At 41.2% G+C, this 26,902-nt stretch overlaps 1 long non-coding RNA gene across 4 annotated transcripts; it reads right to left on the bottom strand.

Annotated features, from left to right (window-relative positions):
* Positions 1 to 2,969: 2,969 nt before the first annotated feature.
* On the bottom strand, positions 2,970 to 26,902 carry LOC135972741 (uncharacterized). Of its 4 annotated transcripts, none has more exons than XR_010589233.1 (5): positions 26,585 to 26,711; positions 26,198 to 26,277; positions 10,051 to 10,134; positions 8,427 to 8,528; positions 2,970 to 3,387 (listed from the first exon to the last, which is right to left on the bottom strand). It is a non-coding gene; the product is annotated as an uncharacterized LOC135972741 (long non-coding RNA). The 4 variants fall into 4 exon arrangements; XR_010589234.1 differs by lacking the exon at positions 2,970 to 3,387 and adding an exon at positions 3,400 to 5,306 and having other exon boundaries at positions 26,706 to 26,902; XR_010589232.1 differs by lacking the exon at positions 2,970 to 3,387 and adding an exon at positions 3,400 to 5,306 and having other exon boundaries at positions 26,189 to 26,277.

The raw sequence follows: 26,902 nt of genomic DNA, 5'->3' as shown, positions 1-26,902 counted from the left end.
TATGTGTAAATTCATAAGATGTCACAATATCTATAATAAATGTATATGGGAAAAGGTGCAAAAGCAAGACAGACTGAATTAGTCCAACAGAAACGCTTCCTGATATAACTCAAGGACTGTATTAAGATCATGCTTGGTAAACAAGAAAAGTGTGGAACCAGAAATCAGTGAACCAAAATTGGTGTGTCAAAAACTAGGCCTAATTGGGGGACAAAATAAAGAGAGGATGAGCTCTTAAGAACATAAGAATGGCCATACTGGGTCAGACCAAAGGTCCATCCAGCCCAGAATCCTGTCTACCAACAGTGGCCAATGCCAGGTGCCCCAGAGGGAGTGAAACTAATAGGTAATGATCAAGTGATCTCTCTCCTGCCATCCATCTCCACCCTCTGACAAACAGAGGCTAGGGACACCATTCTTTACCCATCCTGGCTAATAGACATTAATGGACTTAACCTCCATGAATTTATCTAGTTCTCTTTTAAACCTGTTATAGTCCTAGCCTTCACAACCTCCTCAGGCAAGGAGTTCCACAGGTTGACTGTGTGCTGTGTGAAGAAGAACGTCCTTTTATTTGTTTTAAACCTGCTGCCCATTAATTTCATTTGATGGCCCCTAGTTCTTATATTATGGGAACCAGTAAATAACTTTTCCTTATTCACTTTCTCCACACCACTCATGATTTTATATACCTCTATCCTATTCCCCCTTAGTCTCCTCTTTTCCAAGTTGAAAAGTCCTAGCCTCTTTAATCTCTCCTCATATGGGACCCCGTTCCAAACCCCTAATAATTTAGTTGCCCTTTTCTGAACTTTTTCTAATGCCAGTATAACTTTTTTGAGATGAGGAGACCACATCTGTATGCAGTATTCAAGATGTGGGCGTACCATGGATTTATATAAGGGCAATAAGATTCGCCGTCTTATTCTCTATCCCCTTTTTAATGATTCCTAACATTCTGTTTGCTTTTTTGACTGCCACCACACACTGCATGGACGTCTTCAGAGAACTATCCACGATGACTCCAAGATCTCTTTCCTGATTAGTTGTAGCTAAATGAGCCCCCATCATACTGTATGTATAATTGGGGTTATTTTTTCCAATGTGCATTACTTTACATTTATCCACATTAAATTTCATTTGTCATTTTGTTGCCCAATCACTTAGTTTTGTGAGATCTTTTTGAAGTTTTTCAGTCTGCTTTGGTCTAAACTATCTTGAGCAGTTTAGTATCATCTGCAAACTTTGCCACCTCCTGGTTTACCCCTTTCTCCAGATCATTTATGAATAAGTTGAATAGGATTGGTCCTAGAACTGACCCTTGGGGACAGGGCCGGCTCTAGTGTTTTTGCCGCCCCAAGCAGAAGAAAAAAAAAAAAGCCGCTATCGCAAGCGGCGGCAGCCCTACCGCCGCTTCATTCTATAGCGGCAATTCGGCGGCAGATCCTTCTCTCCGAGAGGGAGTGACGGCCCCGCCGCCGAACGGCCGGCGTGCTGCCCCCCCTCTTCATTGGCCGCCCCAGGCACCTGCTTGCTAGGCTGGTGCCTGGAGCCGGCCCTGCATGGGGAACACCACTAGTGACCCCTCTCCATTCTGAGAATTTACCATTTATTCCTACCCTTTGTTCCCTGTCTTTTAACCAGTTCTCAATCCATGAAAGGATATTCCCTCTTATCCCATGACAACTTAATTTACGTAAGAGCGTTTGGTGAGGGACCTTGTCAAAGGCTTTCTGGAAATCTAATTACACTGTGTCCACTGGATCCCCCTTGTCCACATGTTTGTTGACCCCCTTCAAAGAACTCTAATAGATTAGTAAGACATGATTTCCCTTCACAGAAACCATGTTGACTTTTGCCCAACAATTTATGTTCTTCTATGTGTCTGACAATTTTATTCTTTACTATTGTTTCAACTAATTTGCCCGGTACTGACGTTAGACTTACTAGTCTGTAATTGCCGGGATCACCTCTAGAGCCCTTTTAAAATATTGGCATTACATTAGCTATTTTCCAGTCATTGGGTACAGAAGCCGATTTAAAGGACAGGTTACAAACCATAGTTAATAGTTCCGCAATTTCACAACCACCACGCCCATTGTGCGTGCTTCAAGAGAAACTTTGGGGAGAAAAATTGGCTACTGAAGCAGGCTTCACTATTATGGCCACTACCCCCACCATCTCCTGGACATTTGTCATCTTGATCATGAAAGATGTCCTGACCAGACCAGAGACAGAGACCCAGATGACACCACTACCTCTACTGGCTCCAGTTGAATCCCAATCATCATCTGGAATGAAATAGGATTGGATTTTAACAACAACAACACTTCCAGCCCAACTCAACGAACTTCTTCTCAATTCCCCACAAGGACAGTGATTCCCATCTAAGAGACTGTCAAACAAGGGCTTTTTCTTTTTAAAAACTCTCTCCCTTTAAAGGGAAAGGGAACTAGGCTGTTGTTAAAATGAAAGCTTTACTTAACACTTTACACTTCAAATGCTTTAACTGTTTTCCCTTCTTCCCTGTATCTTTAATAAAAGGATTTCTAATGGTGAGCTTGCCATGGCACTACGCAGGTTGAGGTCTCCATATACCAAACTCTGTTTAGCACTATTTAATGCTGGACAGCAACGAGGTTACTTTAACACCTTTCGCCATTTATTCCATCTAAATTACTACAATAGGTGTGACTAGGCAGAGCTATGACTCCCTGACTTCTGCCCTCACCCACACACTCTAATCAGCCATGGAGGCAAGTGTGCTACATCCCAAAAGTGACTGTCCCCACCATCCACACACAGCAACAGGCAAGTCTTGGGCAGTATTGTGCCTCAGAGATGTCCCTAAAATTGCTGGTGCCATCCTACACACTTTACCTGGCTCAGTACTTAACAGAACAATCTAGCCCATGCTTAGTTTTTGATTTCTTTTAGCAATTTTATTTTTTCTGTGTAATATTGTTGATTGTCTTCTTCTTTCCTCATTTTATTGTTGTGTTGTGTAAAACAAGAAAGTGCTCTCTTGTATGCTTCACTGTAGAGGAGCGTGAATATTTGGCTGGATTGTGCTGAGTCTAGCCTTCTTGTCTGGCATTTCTCACAGAAGCATATGAACAACAAGAAAAAAATCAAGGAACAAATAGTAGGTCAGAAATATCAATGCACTTTCTCAAGTGGGCTGGGGAGCTGGGAGGTGATTTTTTCAAACTTCTCTCTCTTATATTCACATCTGATAGCCCTCACTATTTTGTTGTTGTTTTGTAGTTCTGCCAACATGTTAATAAATGTCTCTCTCTCACTATGCCAGGGTAGTCACTTTATTCAGAAGTTACATGGTCAATAACTTCCATCAGACACTTGTTCCCAAACGGAATGAGTTTGCTCCTGGAAGGACAAGTGGAAGTAAGTGTAAAGATAGGATACAAGTCTTCAAATCAAGCTGGTCACAAGCAGGGGCACTAGAAATTTTTGGGTGTAGAAGATATACAGAAATTATGATGTTAGAGATTCATTCACTCACTCAGTGGGAAAATCCCTTTATGGGTAATGAGAAACGGTGCTTAGAAATGATGATAGATGCCCCAGAAATACCACTGATAGATAGATGGGTAAACAGATGATAAAAAAATGTAGGAGCATATGCTGCTATCCTTTCATGCACACAACTCCTTCTAACATCAGTGTGATTCAATGCATGGATTGAGAGCAGAACATGGTCCATAGTGTTATCCTTAAAAACAATTACAACCTTTAAAATTAAAAGATACTGCGCCTGATTTCACCTTTATCTGACAGAGCTCTAAATATGCAGATTGAATGCAGTGTTCATTTATCCATTCTATAACCTTCTCATATTTCAGGGATTTTCTTTCCTTACTTGCATCACTTACAAATATGCTTGTAATACAATGTTAACAATGTCTTGCTTTAAAAGCAGGAGCTGCTGGCTTGCCCCCTGACTTAGTATCAGTGCTTAGGTCTGCATGTAGTCTCAAACTGTTTAGTCCTAGGCTGGGAGGGGTTGGGACCATGCACAGCCATTGTGGAGCAGAAGGGTATGTGTTGCATCATTCTTTAGTGATAAGGAACAGCCCTGATGGGGTTTGGAATAAGCCAGAACATGTTTAAGTGTTTGGTATTAAGATACGGTCCAGTGAATAAGTTCAGAAAGAACTGCCCAGAAACTCATTAATAAATCTTAAAGTAAACTGAAGCCAAAGCTATGAGTCAGATTCAAAATAAATAGTTTGGATAAGCAGCTGATCCACAGAGAAAGGGAGGAAATTGGGTTGGGAAGAGGAAAAGAGAGCAATAAGATGTAGACAAAGTAGTTAGGGAAAAGAGAGACTGCTGAAAGCTTGGGATACTGGTCAAATAAAGTTCAGATTGGCATGTAAACTCCTTGGGGACTAGTTTAAACCACTCCTTTGAAATTGTTGTTCACATCTTCCAATATTGGTAATATATACAGTATTAATTTACAGCAGTACAGTTTGGTTAGTGTGTCTTTATAAAACACAACAGAGTATACCTGCTGGAGGACAAAAATACACATGATTAAAACAACAGAAAAAATATGGCATAATAAACTGGACTCTTAAGATGAAACGGTCAAACTTATTTGACAAGCCTAAATACTTAAAGAGCAGAAGGTAAAGGCAGCACAGTAGCATGATGGGAAGCATAGACGGTGCAGTGAAATGGAGCACTGAGTGTTGTGTAGGAGTTGAAGATTGCTTACACCATAGGAAATGGTCAGACTCAGTTGTTTACACAGTATAAGAAATATCAACTTAGAAGTTTATTATAGTACTTGACTGTCATCCTAGAGAAGATACATGAAAGTTGAGATTCACGAAAGGGGAGGAGGAATTTTGTAAAATGTAATCTGTTGCAATAAATGTGGAAGATTAACAGCCTCTAACCATTTCTGTTTTGATCACTTTGTGAGGCATTTACAAACTGCTCTTAAAATTGACTTGGCAAACAAACTCTGTCAGAGTAATACAATAGACCACCATCCCCCAGCCTTATTTCACTTTGGTTTAAACTGTTTTACTGTTCAGCAGAGACCAAAAACACCCCACCCCATAAAATAAACTAGTTTTTTAAAATCCTGGGTACGCCCCACAACACTCACACAAACAAACCCTTTATTTTTAAAACAACACTTTTGCAGGCTCTAACACTCAGTTTCTGTGTGGACTTTGACTCTGTGACTTTCATTAAAGTCAATGAAAGCTGAGCAGATTCACCAGACTTTTCAACTTGTACTTCCCCTGGCTGCATTTCAGCTCTGTATCCTATTACATGAGGAGGAGGCAAAGGTTCATGATTAACAATTTAATGCAAGTTACATCATGAGAGAGGCATATTGTGCAATCTTCTTACATAATTTACTGTACATGGTAATTGCTCCAGTCTGAGTCATAAGTCATTCATGAATAGGGCCGCAAGAATTAGAGAACCTGCAAGCCATATATGGGTGCAGTTCTGACAACAATGAACAGTTGTGAATAACTAGATGTTAATCTTCATTTTCCAACTTTCCATTTGTTAAATGTAATCATCTGGAACTTGTAGATGTATAACATTTTGTATATACCTATGATGCAGTCCAAGCCTTTCTGGCAAACCTCGTCCAAACTGCTTTAGTGAGTGTTGCAGAAAATAATACCCATTCTTAACCCTTTACAGTGGGACTTGTGAACTTTTTGGCAAAGCTGGGAGTGGGGCTTGTGAGCCTGATCATACAAACAGACACATGAGTAACTTTTCACATGTGAGTAACCCTATTAGGCAGGAGGGAATCCTTATTACCCGCCTCCCAGTTGGAATACTTGTGTGCATATGGTTACTCAAGTGTTTGAAGGATTAAGGTTTCTATTGATACTTGTTTTCAGCAGCACCTATGATGGGAGACGGGAGAGATTCCAGAAGACTGGAAAAGGGCAAATATAGTGCCCATCTATAAAAAGGGGAAAAAAAACAACCCAGGAAACTACAGAACAGTTAGTTTAACTTCTGTGCCAGGGAAGATAATGGAGCAAGTAATTAAGGAAATCATCTGCAAACACTTGGAAGGTGGTAAGGTGATAGGGAATAGCCAGCATGGATTTGTAAAGGACAAATCGTATCAAACCAATCTGATAGCTTTCTTTGATAGGATAACGAGTCTTGTGGATAAGGGAGAAGCTGTGGATGTGGTATACCTAGACTTTAGTAAGGCATTTGACACGGTCTCGCATGATATTCTTATCAATAAACTAGGCAAATACAATTTAGATGGGGCTACTATAAGGTGGGTGCATAACTGGCTGGATAACCTTACTCAGAGAGTTGTTATTAATGGTTCCCAATCCTGCTGGAAAGGCATAACAAGTGGGGTTCCGCAGGGATCTGTTTTGGGACAGGCTCTGTTCAATATCTTCATTAACGACTTAGATATTGGCATAGCAAGTACGCTTATTAAGTTTGCGGATGATACCAAACTGGGAGGGATTGCAACTGCTTTGGAGGATAGGGTCATAATTCAAAATGATCAGGACAAATTGGATAAATGGTCTGAGGTAAACAGGATGAAGTTTAACAAAGACAAATGCAAAGTGCTCCACTTAGGAAGGAAAAATCAGTTTCACACATACAGAATGGGAAGAGACTGTCTAGGAAGGAGTATGGCAGAAAGGGATCTAGGGGTTATAGTGGACCACAAGCTAAATATGAGTCAACAGTGTGATGCTGTTGCAAAAAAAGCAAACGTGATTCTGGGATGTATTAACAGGTGTGTTGTGAGCAAGACACGAGAAGTCATTCTTCTGCTCTACTTTGCTCTGGTTAGGCCTCAGCTGGAGGCCTAACCAGAGCAGAGTAGAGTATTGTGTCCAGTTCTGGGCACCGCATTTCAAGAAAGATGTGGAGAAATTGGAGAGGGTTCAGAGAAGAGCAACAAGAATGATTAAAGGTCTTGAGAACATGACCTATGAAGGAAGGCTGAAAGAATTGGGTTTGTTTAGTTTGGAAAAGAGAAGACTGAGAGGGGACATGATAGCAGTTTTCAGGTATCTAAAAGGGTGTCATAAGGAGGAGGGAGAAAACTTGTTCACCTTAGCCTCTAAGGATAGAACAAGAAGCAATGGGCTTAAACTGCAGCAAGGGAGGTTTAGGTTGGACATTAGGAAAAAGTTCCTAACTGTCAGGGTGGTTAAACACTGGAATAAATTGCCTAGGGAGGTTGTGGAATCTCCATCTCTGGAGATATTTAAGAGTAGGTTAGATAAATGTCTATCAGGGATGGTCTAGACAGTATTTGGTCCTGCCATGCGGGCAGGGGACTAGAGTCGATGACCTCTCGAGGTCCCTTCCAGTCCTAGAATCTATGAATCTATGTGCTAAGTGCGCTCAAGATGTACAAAAATGGACGGTCCCTGTGCTGAGGATGTTACAGTCTAAGGATGGAGGAATAAACAGGCAGAGAAATGGGTCAGGGAACGAGAACGAGATTCACTATGCACAGCACAGCTGAAAATGACTAAGATAAATTTAACAGTAGGGAGGGTAGGGGCCCCATGAGAATGAAACGTGCATAAGGGCTAATGAGAAAGAAGTCACAGAGGTATTAGCAACAAATCAGTGTATGTATAATTCAACAAGGCAACACATATGGATATCAACTAACACACACACACACACACACACACATTATATATATATGGCCCTACCAAATTCATGGCCATGAAAAACACATCACAGACCATGAAATCTGGTCTCCTCCTGTGAAATCTGGTCTTTTAGGTTCTTTTACCCTATACTTAACAGATTTCATGGGGGAGATCAGTGTTTCTCAAATTGGGGGGCCTGCCCAAAAGGGAGTTGCAGGGGGATCAGAAAGTTTTGGGGGGGGTTGCGTATTGCCACCCTTACGTCTGCACTGCCTTCAGACTCGGCGACTGGAGAGCGGTGACTGTTGGCCAGGTGCCCAGCTCTGAAAGCAATATCCCGCCAGCAGCAGCACAGAAGTAACGGTTGCAATACCATACATACCATCCTTAATTCTATGCTGCTGCTGGCGGCAGCGCTACCTTCAGAGCTGGACTCCCAGCCAGCAGCCGCCACTCTCCAGCTGCCAAGCTCTAAAGGCAGCACCGCCGCCAGCAGTAGCGCAGAAGTAAGGGTAGCAGTACCACAACCCTTCCCCCAATAACATTGTAACCCCTCCCCCCACAACTCCTTTTTGAGTCAGGACCCCTACAATTACAACATTGTGAAATTTCAGATTTAAATAGCTGAAATCATGAAATTTACTATTTTTAAAATCCTATGACCGTGAAATTGACCAGAATGGACCATGAATTTGGTAGGGCCCTACACATGTGCAAAGCTCCCTTGGGCACCTTGTTTGAAAAAAACAAACCCTTTATGCTCACCTGTTGAATGATGCCCTCCAGCAACGATATCCTCTCACTGATCTGTTTGTGGATTGTTTTCTGCTATTTGTTTTGGACTGTTCCAGAATTATATGTTTACACCTGTTAGGACAGGGAACGTGTTATTTATCTAGCAGAGTCCCCTTATTGTTCACCACTCTGCATACATAGCATGCTTTGAATATAATAATCCACTCTATGTACTTTACTTCATATTAGAGCACTTAAGATTTTTCCATTTAAAATGTGAAGACCAAATATTATCTTTATTTCAAGCTTATTATGGGAAACAGAGTTAGGCAGAATGGTGTCAAGCATTTCTCATTACTTAGCACTACATTTAAAGTTTTTAAGTCAAATATTACGATTTCACCTCTGCTATATCCGATTCCATTGACTCTTTGGCAGCAGTGATTCTTGCTTGTTTAACCAAGAAATAGAAGACAGAGTCTATGTAATGGAATACCCTGGGTCACAGATCATCTGGTATGCTGGGGCTGCTTTGCGTCCCTGTGACACAAAGCAGCTTTAAGCTTGCTTAATTTGACTACTTGAAGATTTCCCCTCTATGCACAAAATCCTCAGCTGCCACAGTATCTCCTAGGCCACTCCCTCACTGGCATAGCTAGGGAAAGAGGACATGCCCTGCCAGCTGCTATGGTCTCTTGGGGCCATGGGCAGCATTCATAAAATAAAGCTGATATCATTTACTCCAGAGAGCAACCTGAGCTCGAACAATTCCAAGACTGCAACCACACAGCACAGCTTTGAACCACCCCAGACTTCTCAGCTGGGCCAAGCCCTACTCAGCTGGAGCTGTGGATCTTGTTTTTTGGGAACTCCGAAGATATTTGTATATGTTGACAACAGACCAGTTCTCCTTTGTTGTTTGCACTAAACTGGCTTTATCAACTAGGTGAGAGTGTCAGGAGTTATTTTTTACTGCTTGATTGCACGGCAAGGATGTAGTGATATAAATCTGCATCTGAACACCGGCACAAGGTTGATGGTTTTCCCCAGGAAGCAATTGGTACACAGCATGAGCACCATTTTTTTAAACTTAACTGCTTTTAAATGGAGCATGGGGCTGAAGTGGCTATCCATAGTTACATACCATATGCATACATGAATGCATATTAGCATAGAATCCTAATTATGAACTGACAGAATCTCTCACTCTTCTACTCCCTTTTTATTGGCCCATGACCATCTAGATATGTATGATTTCTCCCAAGGGCTTCCATGTCTTTGTGACTGTCCTGTGTGTCTGTGCATGCACACACAAATCTGTGTATATAGCAATACCATAAGTGCATAAAGCATGTGATCCCAAACAAATGTCAATAAAACTTATCCCTCTATGCCATTGTTCATTCTGCATATCACCCACATTATGTAGGCAAACTATTTTTAAAACGTTTGAAAGAGTTTTATGACATTGTACTGGTACTACTTTAGGATCCCTCTGCCAATCAAGCCACAATAGCATGAATCATACCACCAGGCCTTGCAGGAGAGGAGAATTATAATTATTACATTTTAGTAACCTCTAAACATTACCTACAATAGCATTTCCTGTGCACAATAATGCAGTGGATAAAAGATCCAACATTTCTGGACTTACCAAAAGTTGGGAGTCTTGCCTTCTTGGTTTAATACTCCTGCTCTTAGTCCTGATGGGTCACATCGGATCAGTCCTTATGTGACACTGGAACAGAGGTGAATTTTGCTCACTTGGAATCAATTTTGGATTCAATTTAGTAATTGAGAATTGAGTAATTTGGGACAAGAATTTCCACATGGTGTGGGTTGGGGGAAGAAACATTTTTTTGGGAGGGTGGAATTTTAAAAATTATGTCGGGGGAGCAGCTCAAGGGGTTGAGATTGCATTGATCAATTAAGTTAAGGAAGAGGCATGTAAGGCAGCTAAAGGTGCCTCATAAATGCAAGTTATCAGATGGATATCCCCATCCCATATATGGTATGTAAATAGTTTTATCTAAATAATCTATTGGGATTAAATGAAGTTCAGTTTAGATACTGTACTCTCATCAGAACTGAATGTGCCTTCTGACCCTTCACTGAAAAGAGCTTCCTTTAATGATAATGATTCTATTATTGCCTCATTCCATGTACCATTAATTTTGCACAAGACCATAATGTACAAACTATTACAAATATGGAATAATGAAATTACACACAGTTTCATAAAGTGCTATTTGGGGGAGGAAAAAAAGGCTTCGGATTGTAATTTCATCTTTGTTACAAAGGCTTCTGTCTGATTTTCCCGTTCCTCTTCTTCTCGGAGCAGGACAGGATACTGCACCCTCTGAAGTGGTGGGCGTTTTGCCATTGAATTTAGTGATTGCAAGAGTAAGCCCATAATGTTCATACTGGATCCATGAGCATTGCATTGAGCTGGCCTATGTGGGCTCCAGTCTTTGAATATGTCACAGGATGTAATGATACTGATATCCCTGCCTGAGAGTGTTTAAGTAGAAAAGTCCAAAATATTAACTGGGGATTCATCATCTCTCCATCGTAAATACACTTCCCATCCAGTCACTCTCAGAGCTATAAATTAACATAAAAACAATAGCTGAGATTTTCATAGAATCAGAAGTGTAGGACTGGAAGGGACCTCAATAGATCATCTAATCCATTCCCCTGCACTCAAGGCAGGACTAAGTAATAACTAGACCATCCCTGACAGGTGTTTGTCCAACCTGCTCTTAAAAAACTCCAATGATGGAGATTCCACAACCTTCCTAAGCAATTTGTTCCAGTGCTTAACTACACTGACAGTTAGGAAGTTTTTCCTAATGTCCAACCTAAACCGCCCTTCCTACAATTTAAGCCCATTGCTTCTTGTCCTATCCTCAGAGGTAAACAAGAACAAGTTTTCACCCTCCTCCTTGTAACAACCTTTTGAAGAGTGACTAGTGATTTGGGATGCCTCCATTCTTGGATGCCTGAGTTAAGGGACCTTAAAGAGACCTGATTTTCATAGGGTGGCTGCTCAGCACTTTTTAAAAATCGGGCTGGTTTTAGGGCACCCAAAATTACTCATCATTTTTGTAAATCTTGGCCAACTGCCCCGGAAGAAAGTGCTATAGACTGAAAGTGGTGTTTGTTTAAAATGGGCTAAATTGTTCTCATTCTTTTCACATTAGGCCTTTGAGGACCCTGCCAATATCTGAAGTACATCTGCTTTTCACTGAATCATTGGGAAGAGGCAGCTGTATTGGAATTGGGGGCTGTTCAGACCTGGCTTATGTTCAACATGAGGGTTCTTCATTACTGGCACAGGGATCCTATACTCAGAGGAAAAGGCCTTCCTCCTTATGCAGGCTGAACACAGAGCACCCTTCTTGTAAGGGACTATAACACCAAATATCTTTCTGTTTCTGGATGTAATTCCCAGTTGGATATGTTTCTCTCCTACTTAGGCTAAGGCTGCCTTTTGGCAAGCTGGACCCAATTATTATGTATAGCCAGATAATGAATGTATTTAAAGGCTACAGCTTTATTTACAAGGCAGTTTGTGTGTGGTTTATTGGAGTCATGGAGGGCAGGAAGGGGGAGGTGGAATGGTGGATGCAAACCATTGTTAATCTGTTTCTAAGATGAGTTTCTATTTACATGGTCCAGGCCTTTCAAATTGCATGACCTTGGAGCCACACAGTTCTGTCAGTAAGCATTCATTGGCTCTGCTCTACAATAGCATAGGCACACAGATTGCTATGCTCTCAGCTGCAGCTATGTCTCCACTGACCAATAGTGCCACCTTATTTTTCACCTTCACTTTTAAGATGACATTATATCAGAGACAGAGATCCTGTCCCCCAAATGTGTGCATTCCCTCTTCTTACAAAGGGTCTCCCAATAACCAACCACGGTTTGGGCGGGGGGGAGGGGAGTAGTTTCACGTGTGATCATCCAGCTGGCTGGAGGAGCACCTCCTCCTAAATGTGGCCCCATAGCAACATCACCAGCCAGATCAACCTAGAGATGTTTTTGCTGGCATGGTGGAGGAACCCACCTTTGAGGACTTTGCATTTGACTCATTGTCATGAGTCAGCTATGGAGTTACTCATGGATGAGTTATACTCCACAATACTGCCTCAGTGCCTTTGGATCACCAACTCTGAACCCCAGCAGAGGCATATGGAGACAGGAACAAAGAGTACTGCATGCCCAAAGACTCCCTTGACTTTCTCCTCTTTTCCCAGGAGGATTTCTTTTATTGGTACAAGGTCTGAAGGCAAGCAAATCTTGCAGAAGCATATTAGACATGAATAACCAATCAATTCTATTTTCCCAGGCCATCCTTCCTGAAGGGTGGTCCTTCCTGCTAGCCAGTCTCCCCGAAAAAAGCCTTAGTACCTAGACACTGTGGTGATAGATTCCTTATAATTAATTAAGAGACCTATAGTCCCTGCCTGTAGATCTACCAGACATTCCCCTCCCAGGTGAAGAAAGTTGGACATGCAAGAACTTCTACATCGCTATGTTCTCTGAAACAGAATTAAGCATTCCACTGAGTGTCTTGATTGTGTAGGGTTGTAAAGAGGACTCTGCCCCCACATCAGACAAAATATTGTTCCCCACTATTATATTAAGGGTAGAAGGCATGTGCAGAGATCAAACTTCTAATCTATCACTTTCAGAAAACCAGTGCTTCAGTACCACAAGAAAAAATTGTCAGGATGGTCGGCACCCAAATCTGGGTTGATTAGGAACTCATAGTTTGGAGGAGGCTTTCAGGACAATCATTCCCAACAGAAAGGAAATTTATTTCAAATACTGGGGGCAGGACCCCATCTTTTGGGAAAGCCAGTGGAAGATGACTGATGTCTGTAGAACCCAGCCTGAGAGTGTTTCATTGACTGAAATTCGAACAGAAGATAGGCACATAGGATTCCTTGGCTGTCAGCTAGTTAATGGGGAAATTAATTTCTTCTGGTTATTGTGCAATGATATCTATATTGACAGTGGGATGAACCCAATGGACTTTAGAGCTCTAAATAGCAAGGATTGTCAAAATTGCCTTTGCAGCACCTTTGGACTTTCCAAATCTTAGTGATCTCTGACCTTGTTTATTCCCCAAGGAACAAATCTTGGACACATTAACCCCAACAGGCCTCAAATGACAAAAACAAAAGGCCAACACATTTCAGGGTTTCATATCACATAAAAGCCAACATATCTAGCTATAGTATGATCACCCCAGTAGAGGGGCATCATCGGGTAGCATACAGGCAATGTAATGGCTCTTACACCACCCACCTTCTTGTGGTCAGCACAGAACTGTGACAGATGAGAAAGGGGGACTTTCCTGTGCTCCAATGTCTTATTGCGTGCTGAGATGATTCCTCGGGCTGCTCTAATTTATGCTGGGGGACTGGCTGCAGCCAAGCACCAAGCTTAAAGTGTTTCTCTTCCTTGTATGTTTTCTAATATAAGGTTAAATTCACTGAACACTCCAGAAGCCATGCCTTCTCCTCTTCACTTTGACCCTTTCCACCCTTCTCATGTCCCCCGCCTCCCTTCATTCTGCCTACAGCATATCATCTCCTTGGGATTGATTGTATAATTGCAGATTTACCTCAAATCCAGTAAAAATGTCTAACCCCTCATTCATATTTATGCACCTACATGCTGTGAGACAAATGATCTTCTTTCAAACAGTGATCTAGTGATTTTTAGTTAGTTAAGAAATAAAGTAAACAACCAACAAGCAAAGTAAATGCTGAGCATAAAATGTGCTGAGTTGAAAAGTTCACTAAATACACCCACTGCCACTTGTTAAACAGCAAAGTCCTTGTTTATGATGAGAACTTATTTTCCCTTCAACCCCCAAGGACTTGATTTTACCTCACCACTCTGGAATGTCTCATTTGTAAATCTTTTGAGGTGAATTCTTAGAGCCAAAACAGGTTGCATTTATTCACAATGGCATGGCTTTAGTCCTGAGAGTAGTCCCAGTGAATCACTTTTGAAGGTTTGGGCTACTGCTGTAAGTGCTCTCCAACATGACCAAAGGCCTATAAGGTGGGAATTCAAAAGTGCTCAGCATTAGCCTCATCCTGCGGCTCCAATTAAATCAATGGTAAAACGTACAGGTGGTCCCTGCTCTGTTAATTCCTCTTCATGTAGTTTAAGAGTCAGACAAATGACAAGATGCACTAAGACCCAGCAGAGTGCTAATTTCATTCTTTGTTTTGTAGTTTTCTGGCTGCCAAAATGATAGCACTGCTCTCTAAGGAGCTGGTCCAATGCCCATTGAAGCCAATGGAAAATGGCAGAGATGCTTAATGACTTCTTTGTTTCGGTCTTCACCAAGAAATCTGAAGGAATGCCTAACATAGTGAATGCTAATGGGAAGGGGATAGGTTTAGAAGATAAAATAAAAAAAGAATAAGTTAAAAATCACTTAGAAAAGTTAGATGCCTGCAAGTCACCAGGGCCTGATGAAATGCATCCTAGAATACTCAAGGAGCTAATAGAGGAGGTATCTGAGTCTCTAGCTATTATCTTTGGAAAATCATGGGAGACAGGAGAGATTCTAGAAGACTGGAAAAGGGCAAATATAGTGCCTATCTATAAAAAAGGGAAATAAAAACAACCCAGGAAACTACAGACCAGTTAGTTTAACTTCTGTGCCAGGGAAGATAATGGAGCAAGTAATTAAGGAAATCATCTGCAAACACTTGGAAGGTGGTAAGGTGATAGGGAATAGCCAGCATGGATTTGTAAAGAACAAATCATGTCAAACCAATCTGATAGCTTTCTTTGATAGGATAACGAGTCTTGTGGATAAGGGAGAAGCTGTGGATGTGGTATACCTAGACTTTAGTAAGGCATTTGATACGGTCTCACATGATATTCTTATCAATAAACTAGGCAAATACAATTTAGATGGGGCTACTATAAGGTGGGTGCATAACTGGCTGGATAACCTTACTCAGAGAGTAGTTATTAACGGTTCCCAATCCTGCTGGAAAGGTATAACAAGTGGAATTCCGCAGGGGTCTGTTTTGGAACCGGCTCTGTTCAATATCTTCATCAACGACTTAGATATTGGCATAGAAAGTACGCTTATTAAGTTTGCAGATGATACCAAACTGGGAGGGATTGCAACTGCTTTGGAGGATAGAGTCATAATTCAAAATGATCTGGACAAATTGGAGAAATGGTCTGAGGTAAACAGGATGAAGTTTAATAAAGACAAATGCAAAGTGCTCCACTTAGGAAGGAACAATCAGTTTCACACATACAGAATGGGAAGAGACTGTCTAGGAAGGAGTATGGCAGAAAGGGATCTAGGGGTTATAGTGGACCACAAGCTAAATATGAGTCAACAGTGTGATGCTGTTGCAAAAAAAGCAAACATGATTCTGGGATGCATTAGGAGGTGTGTTGTGAGCAAGACACGAGAAGTCATTCTTCCGCTCTACTCTGCGCTGGTTAGGCCTCAACTGGAGTATTGTGTCCAGTTCTGGGCATTTCAAGAAAGATGTGGAGAAATTGGAGAGGATCCAGAGAAGAGCAACAAGAATGATTAAAGGTCTTGAGAACATGACCTATGAAGGAAGGCTGAAAGAATTGGGTTTGTTTAGTTTGGAAAAGAGAAGACTGAGAGGGGACATAATAGCAGTTTTCAGATATCTAAAAGGGTGTCATAAGGAGGAGGGAAAAAACTTGTTCATCTTAGCCTCTAAGGATAGAACAAGAAGCAATGGGCTTAAACTGCAGCAAGGGAGATTTATGCTGGACATTAGGAAAAAGTTCCTAAATGTCAGGGTGGTTAAACACTGGAATAAATTGCCTAGGGAGGTTGTGGAATCTCCATCTCTGGAGATATTTATGAGTAGGTTAGATAAATGTCTATCAGGGATGGTCTAGACAGTATTTGGTCCTGCCATGAGGGCAGGGGACGGGACTGGACTGGAAGGGGAGGGATAGCTCAGTGGTTTGAGCATTGGCCTACTAAACCCAGGGCTGTGAATTCAATCCTTGAGGGGGCCATTTAGGGATCTGGGACAAAAATCTGGCTGGGAATTGGTCCTGCTTTGAGCAGGGGGTTGGACTAGATGACCTCTTGAGGTCCCTTCCAACCCTGATATTCAATGACCTCTCAAGGTCCCTTCCAGTCCTAGAATCTATAAAGACTGGGAACAGGCCCTAAGACTATAGAAAAGATCCTTGCCAAACAGACATGCTTCAAAATGTCTCATCTTTTGAGTACTTTGTGTCACAGGTTTAGGCATTTTTCCTTTCACTGGCTCATTCTTTAGTTAAAAAGTAGATATGAATATACAATATTAGTGTTGCTTACTCTTTTGGCAGACTGATTTCTGCTTTTAATTCCCAGCAGAATCAATTAACAGTGAATAATTTTCAGAGAGTGCTTGAAAGTGCAGAAATATTGCTTTAAAAATTAAACTTCTTTGGCTGAATAAATATACATTATTAGCCAGTATTATAGTGTCCTACCACACACAACTTGCTTTATACTCTTTCTAATGACTCAGATTGATTGCAAAAGTGTGAATAGCTTTGCCAAACACTGCAGAAAGCCAGGCATGTCAGAAAAACTTCAGGTTTATTTCTCATAGAATATAAGAAATTCTCTCATATTTCTGCCACAGAACAATAGAAATACTAATATCTTTGTTCCCAAAAGACATTTCTTTTTTCAAATAAACTATGGATTTTGGAAAAGTATCTTGTTTCCTGAGCTCATGAACCACGGTGTATAACAACATGTGTGATGCGGCAGGACAGAATGTGCACGTTATCTTGAAAAATGCCAAAATAGATGCAGGGGGAAGGGAGTTGTTGTTGCTGTTGTTGGGGGTTTTTTTGGAGGGGAGAACTCTTCTCTCTATACTCTGAGGTATTGACATTGGAGTTTCATGCACTGAGTGCTTCCAGGAGTGGACCCTGGGCCTTTCAATGGGCACCTAGCTTGTTACCAGGAATAACTGTCTGTTACCTTGAATAGGAAAAGTTGGCCCTAAAATAAGACCCAACTTATAAAGCTGCACCTTCTACTTACTGGCTAGAGGAACTGTATTTTAGAGCTTAAAGTTTTAAGTTCAAATCCCTTTTGATATTGTATAATCTTGATGCTCTGGGGGGGTTGGTTAGCAATGATGCTACTGTGTATTTGCAAGCCCTTGATCACTGAAGAATGGTAGCCTACTGTTGACTTGAACTCACACATACAACCTCCAACATTCTCTCTCTTGGCATGATGATAACTTTTTTTCTGGAAGCTTGGGAAAAACTCAGGCTTAATAGGATGATTATGATGGACTCTCATAATCGTGTTCTAAGCTGGCTAAAACAGTGGGGCTGTTCTTTCAGCTTACTTTGTGTTCTCAGAGTTTATGCCCAGATTTCAAATCCTTCAATTTCCTCTTGATACTCTGTATATAGGATTGACCAGTGATTATATATGTAGGTATAGCTGAATTAAACAGTGATAACTCTATGATGATAGATGTATCAACTGAGTCTCTGTGTGTGTGAGAGAGTGAGTGTGTGTGAGTGAGAGAGAGAGACGGGGGCGGGGAGAAGGGGGATTACATTCACTTACTACTGACAAGTAAATCCCAGTATACAAATAATAATGAATCGGTTTGTAAATATTATTCCACATTTTCAGAATACTGAAATATTTTGGAGGCTTTTTCTCTGTCTTCTACCAAAATGCCTTGTTTTCAAATCTCAGGTTACTGAGACAGTACAGCACATTTCTAAACTGTATATGTCAGTCAAATTACATAATTTGCATTTTGAGACTCAGATCAGGGCATGGAGCATTACACTGTTAGCATTGCATCAGGAGAAATTAGAACATTTACTTTTTGCTATAAACTATGATTAAAGTGACAAAAAATGTTCCCGCCAACCTGCCACTAAATTTCTGAAACATTTTAAAGCAAACCAAAATAGGTAACACTTAATACATAAAGGGTACCTTGTTATGTAGTTTATAAAGGGTCAGTGAATGATTAACAGATGTTTAAAGCATGTTACAGACCTAAGTACAGAGTTATGGATGGTTACAACCACATCAGTTGCAGATAGTTGATTATAAGCAGCCTATTAATCTATTGGACCCTAACAATTGGTTAACCATTTCTTAAAACATGTATGAACTTTTTATAAACTGTTTATAAATGTACCTTAATATGAAGTGTAACCTCTTGGGCATTTGGTATATTTTATCCAGTGTAGAATCCAAGCAGATAAAGCATTATCTGTGCCACTCATGTTTATGCCTTTTTAATAGGGTGTACCAACCCCACACTGGTGAGGAGAGGGTTAAGGAGCCGCTCTGGACACAGGAAGCCATGCCCCCTCACCTCTGCTGGGTATACTCCCAGAGAAGGGAGCATTCAAAACAGGGCAGCTCAGCTCAATCTGGGAAGATGGAGCAGGAGAGCAGTTGGGTGCAGTGGCTTCCTGCAGAGACGCTGCTGGGACTTCAAATAGCTGGGACTGGGCCTCACAGCCAAGCTGCTGAAGACCCTTCAACCATGGGACTGAGGGTGATGAGTTGTCACTGGCAGGGGAGGACGCTCCAGAGACTAACCTCAGAGGACACCAAGAGGGATCCGCTGGCAGACCTGTGGTGCTGACGGAGGAAGAGAAGCAGGTGTAAGAAGTGACCCAGGGAGCTGGAGTAAGGGTGCCAGTCCCTAAGTCACATGTATGGACTATTGTTTTGAAGGACCCAGGATCCAGTGGAGCAGGATGGGCCTGGAGTCCCCTATCCCCCTCCCTTCAGACTGTAGCCACTAGGCAAGGCAGCCTTTGACTCTTGCCATTGGGCAACACTGCCTTGAACTGTAGCAACTATTCAAGGCGGTCCTTGACTCTTGCCACTAGGTGACATAGTCCAAGGTCAGCAGTACTGCCTAGTGGTGATATGATGAGACAACCCCCCCCCCCCGACAGTCTCTCCTAGTTTTTTAGGATCTGAATTTTCCAGGTATATTTCAAAATACCTTCATCTGAATGTGAACTTAAAAAAAAAATTCCAAGTAATTTACACTCCCTTAACTTCCAAGTCTCTTGTGCTACCTAAAAATTCTAAAGGAACAGTAACTGCTTGGCAGACATTTAGAAAGACTAATGGATTCATGATTCGGAAGTTGATGGCAAAACTTCCCTTGACTTCAATAGGCGCAGGACTGGATTCTGAAAGTGTAATCCAGTGGACTATGAAGAAGAGAGATGTCCCCAACTAGCAGAAACAGTTATCTATAATAGAAACAACTTCATGTACTATTTTTTTTAAATCAACAACTACTCCTTATGCTGTCTTCAGTAGCCAGACAGGGAGTTCAGAAGTGGGCATTTCTACAGCTATCACAACATGCAAGGCTCTAACATAAGTGTAAGTGCCTTTTTTATTTTCCATTTTATGTTAGATTCACAAGGGGGACTTAGGTGTTGCAATGCTCATTGAAGCAGGAACTGGAATCCTGGTCTCTCAGGTTAGTGTGTTAGCCACTAGTCTACAGAGTCACTGTCTCTGTTTATACGAAGTAGAACAGCTTCAACAGGAGAGATTGTGAGTGCTCCACCCTAGCGTATCCCATAAACCTGTGGCAAGGGCACTCACCTGGCAGGTAGGAGACCTAGGTTCAAGTCCCTGCTCCAAATCAGTTAGAGTGGGGATTTTAACCTGGCTCTTTTAGCCTGACTGTGCCCTAACTACTGGGATATGAAGTATAAGTGGGGTACCTTTTGTGTGGGATAAGCATGCTCAGAGCACACCTATCAGAATAGGCCTCATAAGCAAGTTAGGCAGGGAAATGCCTAGCTTGTGAGTCCCACCGGGGCATAGGTCCTAAACAGCTTTGTGGCATCAGGATTTAGGTGGCTTTGCATATACCCACCAGCACATATTTAGGTGCTATGGGGACTTTACTATCAAGGTGTTCAGGCTCCTACGGGACTTCAGGCACTGCCAAGGCAAGACAGCAGCTGAGCAGTGGGTTGTGAATGCCAGTGGCACCTAAATGTTGAGCTCAGACACTTAAATTCCCCTTATGAATCTAGCCCTTTGATATTTTTTTTCCATTAAACATAAATCTGTAAATTTAAAAGTCAAACTCAGTTTTCTTTTCTTCATATGTTTGTTATTTATTCATATTTCTCTGGCATCTGTAGGTCTCTAGGTGCTTTTTATTTTAACACACAAGTAGAAAATTTAAACATTTCATAGAATATCAGGGTTGGAAGGGACCTCAGGAGATCATCTAGTCCAACCCCCAGACAGATTTTTTTACCCCAATTCCCTAAATGCCCCCCTCAATGATTGAACTCACAACCCTAGGTTTAGCAGGCCAATGCTCAAACCACTGAGCTATCCCTTCCCCCCAAACATTTAGCTACTACAGTACCTTGAATCATCAAATCTCATCCTTCAATTAATAATCTGACTCATAAGACCCACCACAACCACCCAGTACCCAAAGACCCTTACTACATCCTCCATTGGTCTCCTGCTCCACCACATAGTAACACCCACCTACATGTGTGTGGGTGCCTAGATGTTTATCAACTTCAAACTTCAACCTACTCAGAACAAAGGGATTGGGGGTAAGGAATCAAATTCCAGACTCAAGGACCTCACCCTGAGACTGGCATGCTAGCAGCTCTCTATCTTGTTTATAGTGAGGCAACGCCAGTTTATTCGCTGATCCTAATCTGACTGCATAGGGAGAGGTGGCTTCTGAAATAAGTGCATCTCAAATCATTTAGAGCTTCATGGGTTGGACCAACACTTGCAATTCCACCTGTACATTTAATGGAATCCAATGGGCTTATCTGCTTCCTGTGTGCGCCATTGCTCAAAGGGTATCAACTGCATTTTGCACTGGCTTTGGCTTCTGAGTAGTTCCAGCCTGCCGCCCCATGCAGGGACTTGTGTTTATATCGTTCCTCATTAAAATATTGTAATAAGTTTCCCTGTATTTCTAATTTTACCTCACCAAAAAAATGGGAGACAGAATGAACAAGTGAAAACAGCCAGTAAGAAGATTACATAGCATCAAGGAATACTATTTATAGTGCTTTTCCTGTCAGGAGACTAGCCGATTATCAAGTCTGGGAAGGTACGTACATAGACTTGGCAACCAACATTCAGTTTGAATAACATATCCCATCCTATCCTGAGCAGTATTGAGAAAGACAGACACTGCTCTTTCCAATATGTTGGTTAAGTGTGTAGTTTCATGTTCTAAGATAGTAAAAATTGTTTCTCCTATAATTATACAGACTGGCTTATTTTGGCCAACTGCCTACGGTATTGTGGGCTCTGCTTGCCAGATAAGGAATAAAGTCATGTTCAATATCCTAAACTGTTCTACAGCATGAATGCGCTGCATGCCTGGATATACCACAGCTCTGAGATGCATTAAAGTGTTGGTTTGTAGTGAGCAGCATTTAAAGAAAACAAAGAGGTGAGACTTATACAAGATTCCTGTATCTAAACTACATTAAAGCCCTTGTTAAAGTATTGCTGCTTGAGCACAGTGAATGGAGGAACTGTGCTCTAGCAGCAACACATTTATGGATTGAGGAAGGTCCATTCATCCTGCATTTCAAGGTAAGGTGTGAAAATTCATAAAACCATCACTGAGATTTTCAATGTACTTTAGCTGGAATTGAAGGAAAATAAAAGAATGTAGGTGTTTGTCCTGGAACATTACATTGGAAAGAGTGGTGAGTTCATGAGCAGGGCTAGTGTTTTCCAGGCACATGGACTGAGGATATAAAATAGGAGACAGTGGCATCATGCTTTTACCTTTCTCCTCCCCCACTTATCCTGGAAGCAACAAAAATACTGGGAAGACAAAGATTTGAACTGAGGAGACTGGTCCCAGGTTTAAAGGGAAAGCCTGTGTATTAAAGATTGTAACCCACCTGCAACATCCAGTGGGGTGAGGAAAAACTGCTTGATCCAAATACTGCTTAGTCTAAATAAGGTTTAGATTGCTTATTTTCATTTTCTTTGGTAACTATCTCTGACCTTTTGTGCCTGCCACTTACAATCACTTAAAATCGATCTTTCTTTAGTTAATACATCTGTTTTATATTTGATCTATATATTTGGTTGAAGTACTTGGGAAATCTCAGCTTAGTTTACAAAGGCTAGTGTGTGTCCTTTCCATATTGAGGGAGGGGTGGACTGGGTAATAAATTTATACTGGTCAGGCTTCTGACCAAGACAGTACAGTTCTGGAGTGCAAGGCTGGAGGCTTGGGAGATTTGCTGGTGCCTTTTTCTGTGTGATTCATGAGTGCTCAGGTAGCATTCATGCAATCTAGCTCAGAGTGGGGTTCCATATGCAGTTGTGCTGTGTGATAACTGCACCTGGAGGGGCTTGCTGCTTGTCACTAGCAAATCATTGTGAGACACAGCCCAGGCTGGAGAGTTAAGGGTGCACAGGAGTACCCCAGTTCCAGGTTGTACCCTGGGGATCCTGTCAAAGATGTATATCAAATTATAATACAATAACCCTACTCTGAGATGGCTGTTTACACAAGACTGTGGAGAAGAAGGCCCAAGTTGTATATAACGGACTGCATCACAGGCCTTGGCTGGCTAGTTATGCAGGGGATTTCCCAGTATAAGCAGAGCAAACAACTGTAAGCTGCACTCTAAACTGTGCATTTCATGCTGGTTTCAAGGTGTATTTAACTCCAGTGCTCTTGGGATGCTTTGGAGTGCTCCTATGAGACTGGGCCTATGTTTGTACAGGTCTAATTCTCTTATTGACACTGAGAAATAGTGTGAGGTCAGCACTTTCTGGCAGACAGTGGAAGATTGTGTTTTACTTGTGTGTGACTGGATTTAGTTTTGTAATAAAATCATTTAAGAAGTCCTTGCCTGATGCTAATTTTTGGACTCTTAGAAAAGTCTATTTAACCATTGCATGACATATTCACTGACTGCATTTCATAAAGCCATAGAAGTTAGCAAAGAAAAAGACTACAGGTCATCTTCTTTACCCCTTGTCAATGCAGAGAATACTCTGCACCGTATTCTTAATTAGTTTGTCCAGTCTAGTTATAAATACATAGAATAAGAAGGAGCTGTGTAAGGACACAACTTTGAATGGTGTGGAATAAGTAGAAGTTCTCTGTCTATAGTGCATGCCATACAAGTTTATCCACTAAAATTATTAAATCTCATGCACTCTGCTGTACAGTAGAAGCTCAAAGTTATGAACACCTCAGGAATGGAGGTTGTTCATAACTCTCAAATGTTCACAACTGAACAAAATGTTATGGTTGTTCTTTCAAAAGTTTACAACTGAACTTTGTCTTAATATAGCTTTGGAATGTTACTATGCAAAAGAAAAATGCTACTTTCCCTTTATTTTTTTAGTAGTTTACATTTAATGCAATACTGTACTGTATTTGTGGTTTTGGATCTTTGCTGCTGCCTGATTGTGTACTTCCAGTTCCAAATGAGAGGTGTGTGGTTGACTGGCCAGTTTGTAACTCTGAAGTTCTATTGTAATTACAATCTTACCATTTTTTTAGTTAAACCAACTATCAGTGACAGTCCTGGTGAATTCAATTAACTGTTAGTTATGTCCTAAGTCAGGAATAGAATCCCTTCTGGATTATGTGTAGTGTGTATCACTGAAGATTACACATTTGCGCAAGCTACATGAAACCTTTGGCCTTTCTAAAACCACACACTACACAGTAATGTCAATTAAATCATTTTCTCTGTATTCCTATATCTGAGCAAGTTTCTTTACCCACATGAGATTGTCACAGTCCCACTTAACAGGTTTGGGTCACAATCTAAGTCCTACTCCAGTTCTAAATGGGGAGGATACAACCACAGTGGCTGTTGTAACAATGAGGCCTGGTCCCCACTAACCCCCCACTTCGGACTAAGGTACGCAAATTCAGCTACGTTAATAACGTAGCTGAATTCGAAGTACCTTAGTCCAAACTTACCGCGGGTCCAGACGCGGCAGGAAGGCTCCCCCGTCGATGCCGCGTACTCCTCTCGGCGAGCTGGAGTACCGGCATCGACGGTGAGCACTTCCGGGATCGATCCGGGATCGATTTATTGCGTCTTAACCAGACGCGATAAATCGATCCCAGAACATCGATTGTCTGCCGCCGGACCCTCCGGTAAGTGAAAACATACCCTGAGACTGCAGTAGTGGTCACAGAGGGTAAAATTTCAAAGAGCACTTCATGATGGGTCGTACAAGCCCCACACAGGCAAGGAGGGGTTAATGAGGATATGTGGACCTAATTGGCCTTGGCCAGCTACACTTGTAGCAGATACGAAGAGAAGAGTTAAAAAGGAGGAGACCTGGCTCAGTTTAGGTTTAACCAGGAAGAGAAGAACAGCTCTACTTCTCCCTTGATGAGGGAAGCTGGTTTCAGCCAAGAGTCTGGAGCTTTGATGAGTCTCCCAGTGGATGGAACACTGGCTGTGTGAAAACAAGCCCCAGGTAGAAGAATGGAGTCCTGCTAAACCCTCTTTAGAAAACACTGGTTTTTAAATCATAGTATTCCCTTATTTTTAGTCTTTAATACCCCAGAAGGGGTGAACTTAAATCCTGACCTGGCTGGAGGGCTGAGTCATGGGAAGAGGTGGATCACAGGAGAACTAGAGCAGCTGTTGGCAGGAGAGCACTCATGGCAAGGTCATCTGCTGACATACTTAAATATTTTAGGTGCTGAAGTCCCCTTTTCAAAAATGACTTAGGACTTAAGTGGTTTTGAGCACTTTGGCTCCACTGTTTGTAGTTTCTGAGTGGAGGAAGAGGATGAATCTGAAAAAGACCCCATGCCCACAGAACAGTGCTTACTAGGCTATTGTACAGAGCCAAATTCTCTCTCTCAAAAATAATACACGTATACACCTTTAACAACTGAGATTTATAATGGAAGACCTGAGTCATCCTGAATTAACGCGGCCACTATAACATAAATGCATCTCATTTACAATAGTATAACAATGAAAAGCCTTGTGACCATAAATATCTTGTCAACACAGCATCTCCTGTGAATGGGGGTAAAATAATATAAGCACAATCTTGGCATCATGACTGGTGCCACTCTGTCATCACACCAAATCCATAGCATAACTAAGAAAACATAAATAATTGCACAGCCATTAGACAATCATTATTAGTAACAATAAAATGCTGAGCAACTAGGACTCACACCAATTATATTCAGCTGTCCCCTGCTTGTTTTGTAAGATATCACATTAACTCATAGTTAAAGAAATCTATAGACCACTTTGATCAATATTTTTCATTTACACCTTCAATATCTAATAACCTTAGGCAAAAAAAGTTTGCTTCTTAGAATTGTTTTAAATGGTTTGGGAAATCAGTAAATAAATTAAAGTTGGGGAAACAATTTTTATGTAAGAGTCCCAACTTTTCATACAGTTATTTAACTAATGGTTAAGGATTGAAACAGAAGAATCTTTTACAATAAAATAAAAAATACAATTCACAAAGTAATTTCTTTGTCTGATTTAAAGTTGAATTTCTCTGAGGGGTCCAACATAAGTTTCTCATGTATCAAAAGTCTTCTATATCAAACTATCAGGCAGTGGAAAAGCAACGTGCTTGTTGAATAATACCAACACCACTAAAAAAGCAACACTATTTTCTGATCACTTACAAAAGGCTTTTCCTGTTAATTGACAGAAAGGTAAAGATTTCAATGCTTAAAACTTACTTTACTTACTGTTTTCACTTCCTTTATTGCTTCCAGTAGCAACATGGGGCATAACCACAGTCCTCTTTCTCTAGGGTTTTTCAGATTGCCTGAAAGAATAAGGAAATTTAGTAAACTTTAATCTTTGTAATCTTGCTTTATGAACAATCTTCAGGTTTTCCTGTTGATAATCAACAATCAGCCTAATATTCAAAAAGATGTATGAAAGAAAGCAAATTATATTAACTTGAAAAAAATAAGAGATGATGGGTGTGTGTGTACATTACTGTTTCTATTATTCATAAAATCCTGATCTACACTGAAAATATAGTTCTCTAGAAAACAGAGATTAATAGTTATAGTGAAACCTATGAGGGCTATTCTTCTCAAGGCAATTTCCAGTCTGACCAGACTGACCCAAAGTATTCTAAAACATGCTGAGTGAATGGTTCTGCTCCTAGACTGCTACTACTATGAAACAACAAGCTTTTTGTTGAGCTCTTCAGATAGGTCTCAATATTGTTGAATAATTCATTACATCCAGTCTGGCCCAGCTGTGTTTGTGGCAGATGTGAAATAGGTTGGTGATGTCAGTCCAGATTCAAATATACTAGTAATCACATCCCAAAAAAAACCACCACTCCTGCTGTGCTGGAACTAATGACAATCTCAGCAAAGAGGCAAATGACCATGGAGATTGGATGGGCCTTCTAGCTAGCCATGCTTCTTCCAGGG

Source organism: Chrysemys picta, chromosome 7 (genome assembly GCF_011386835.1).
Source record: "Chrysemys picta bellii isolate R12L10 chromosome 7, ASM1138683v2, whole genome shotgun sequence".
In the NCBI taxonomy this organism is placed as follows: Eukaryota; Metazoa; Chordata; order Testudines; family Emydidae; genus Chrysemys; species Chrysemys picta.
The sequence above is the reverse complement of the archived record's forward strand: the minus strand, read 5'-3'. Positions and strand labels throughout refer to the sequence as shown.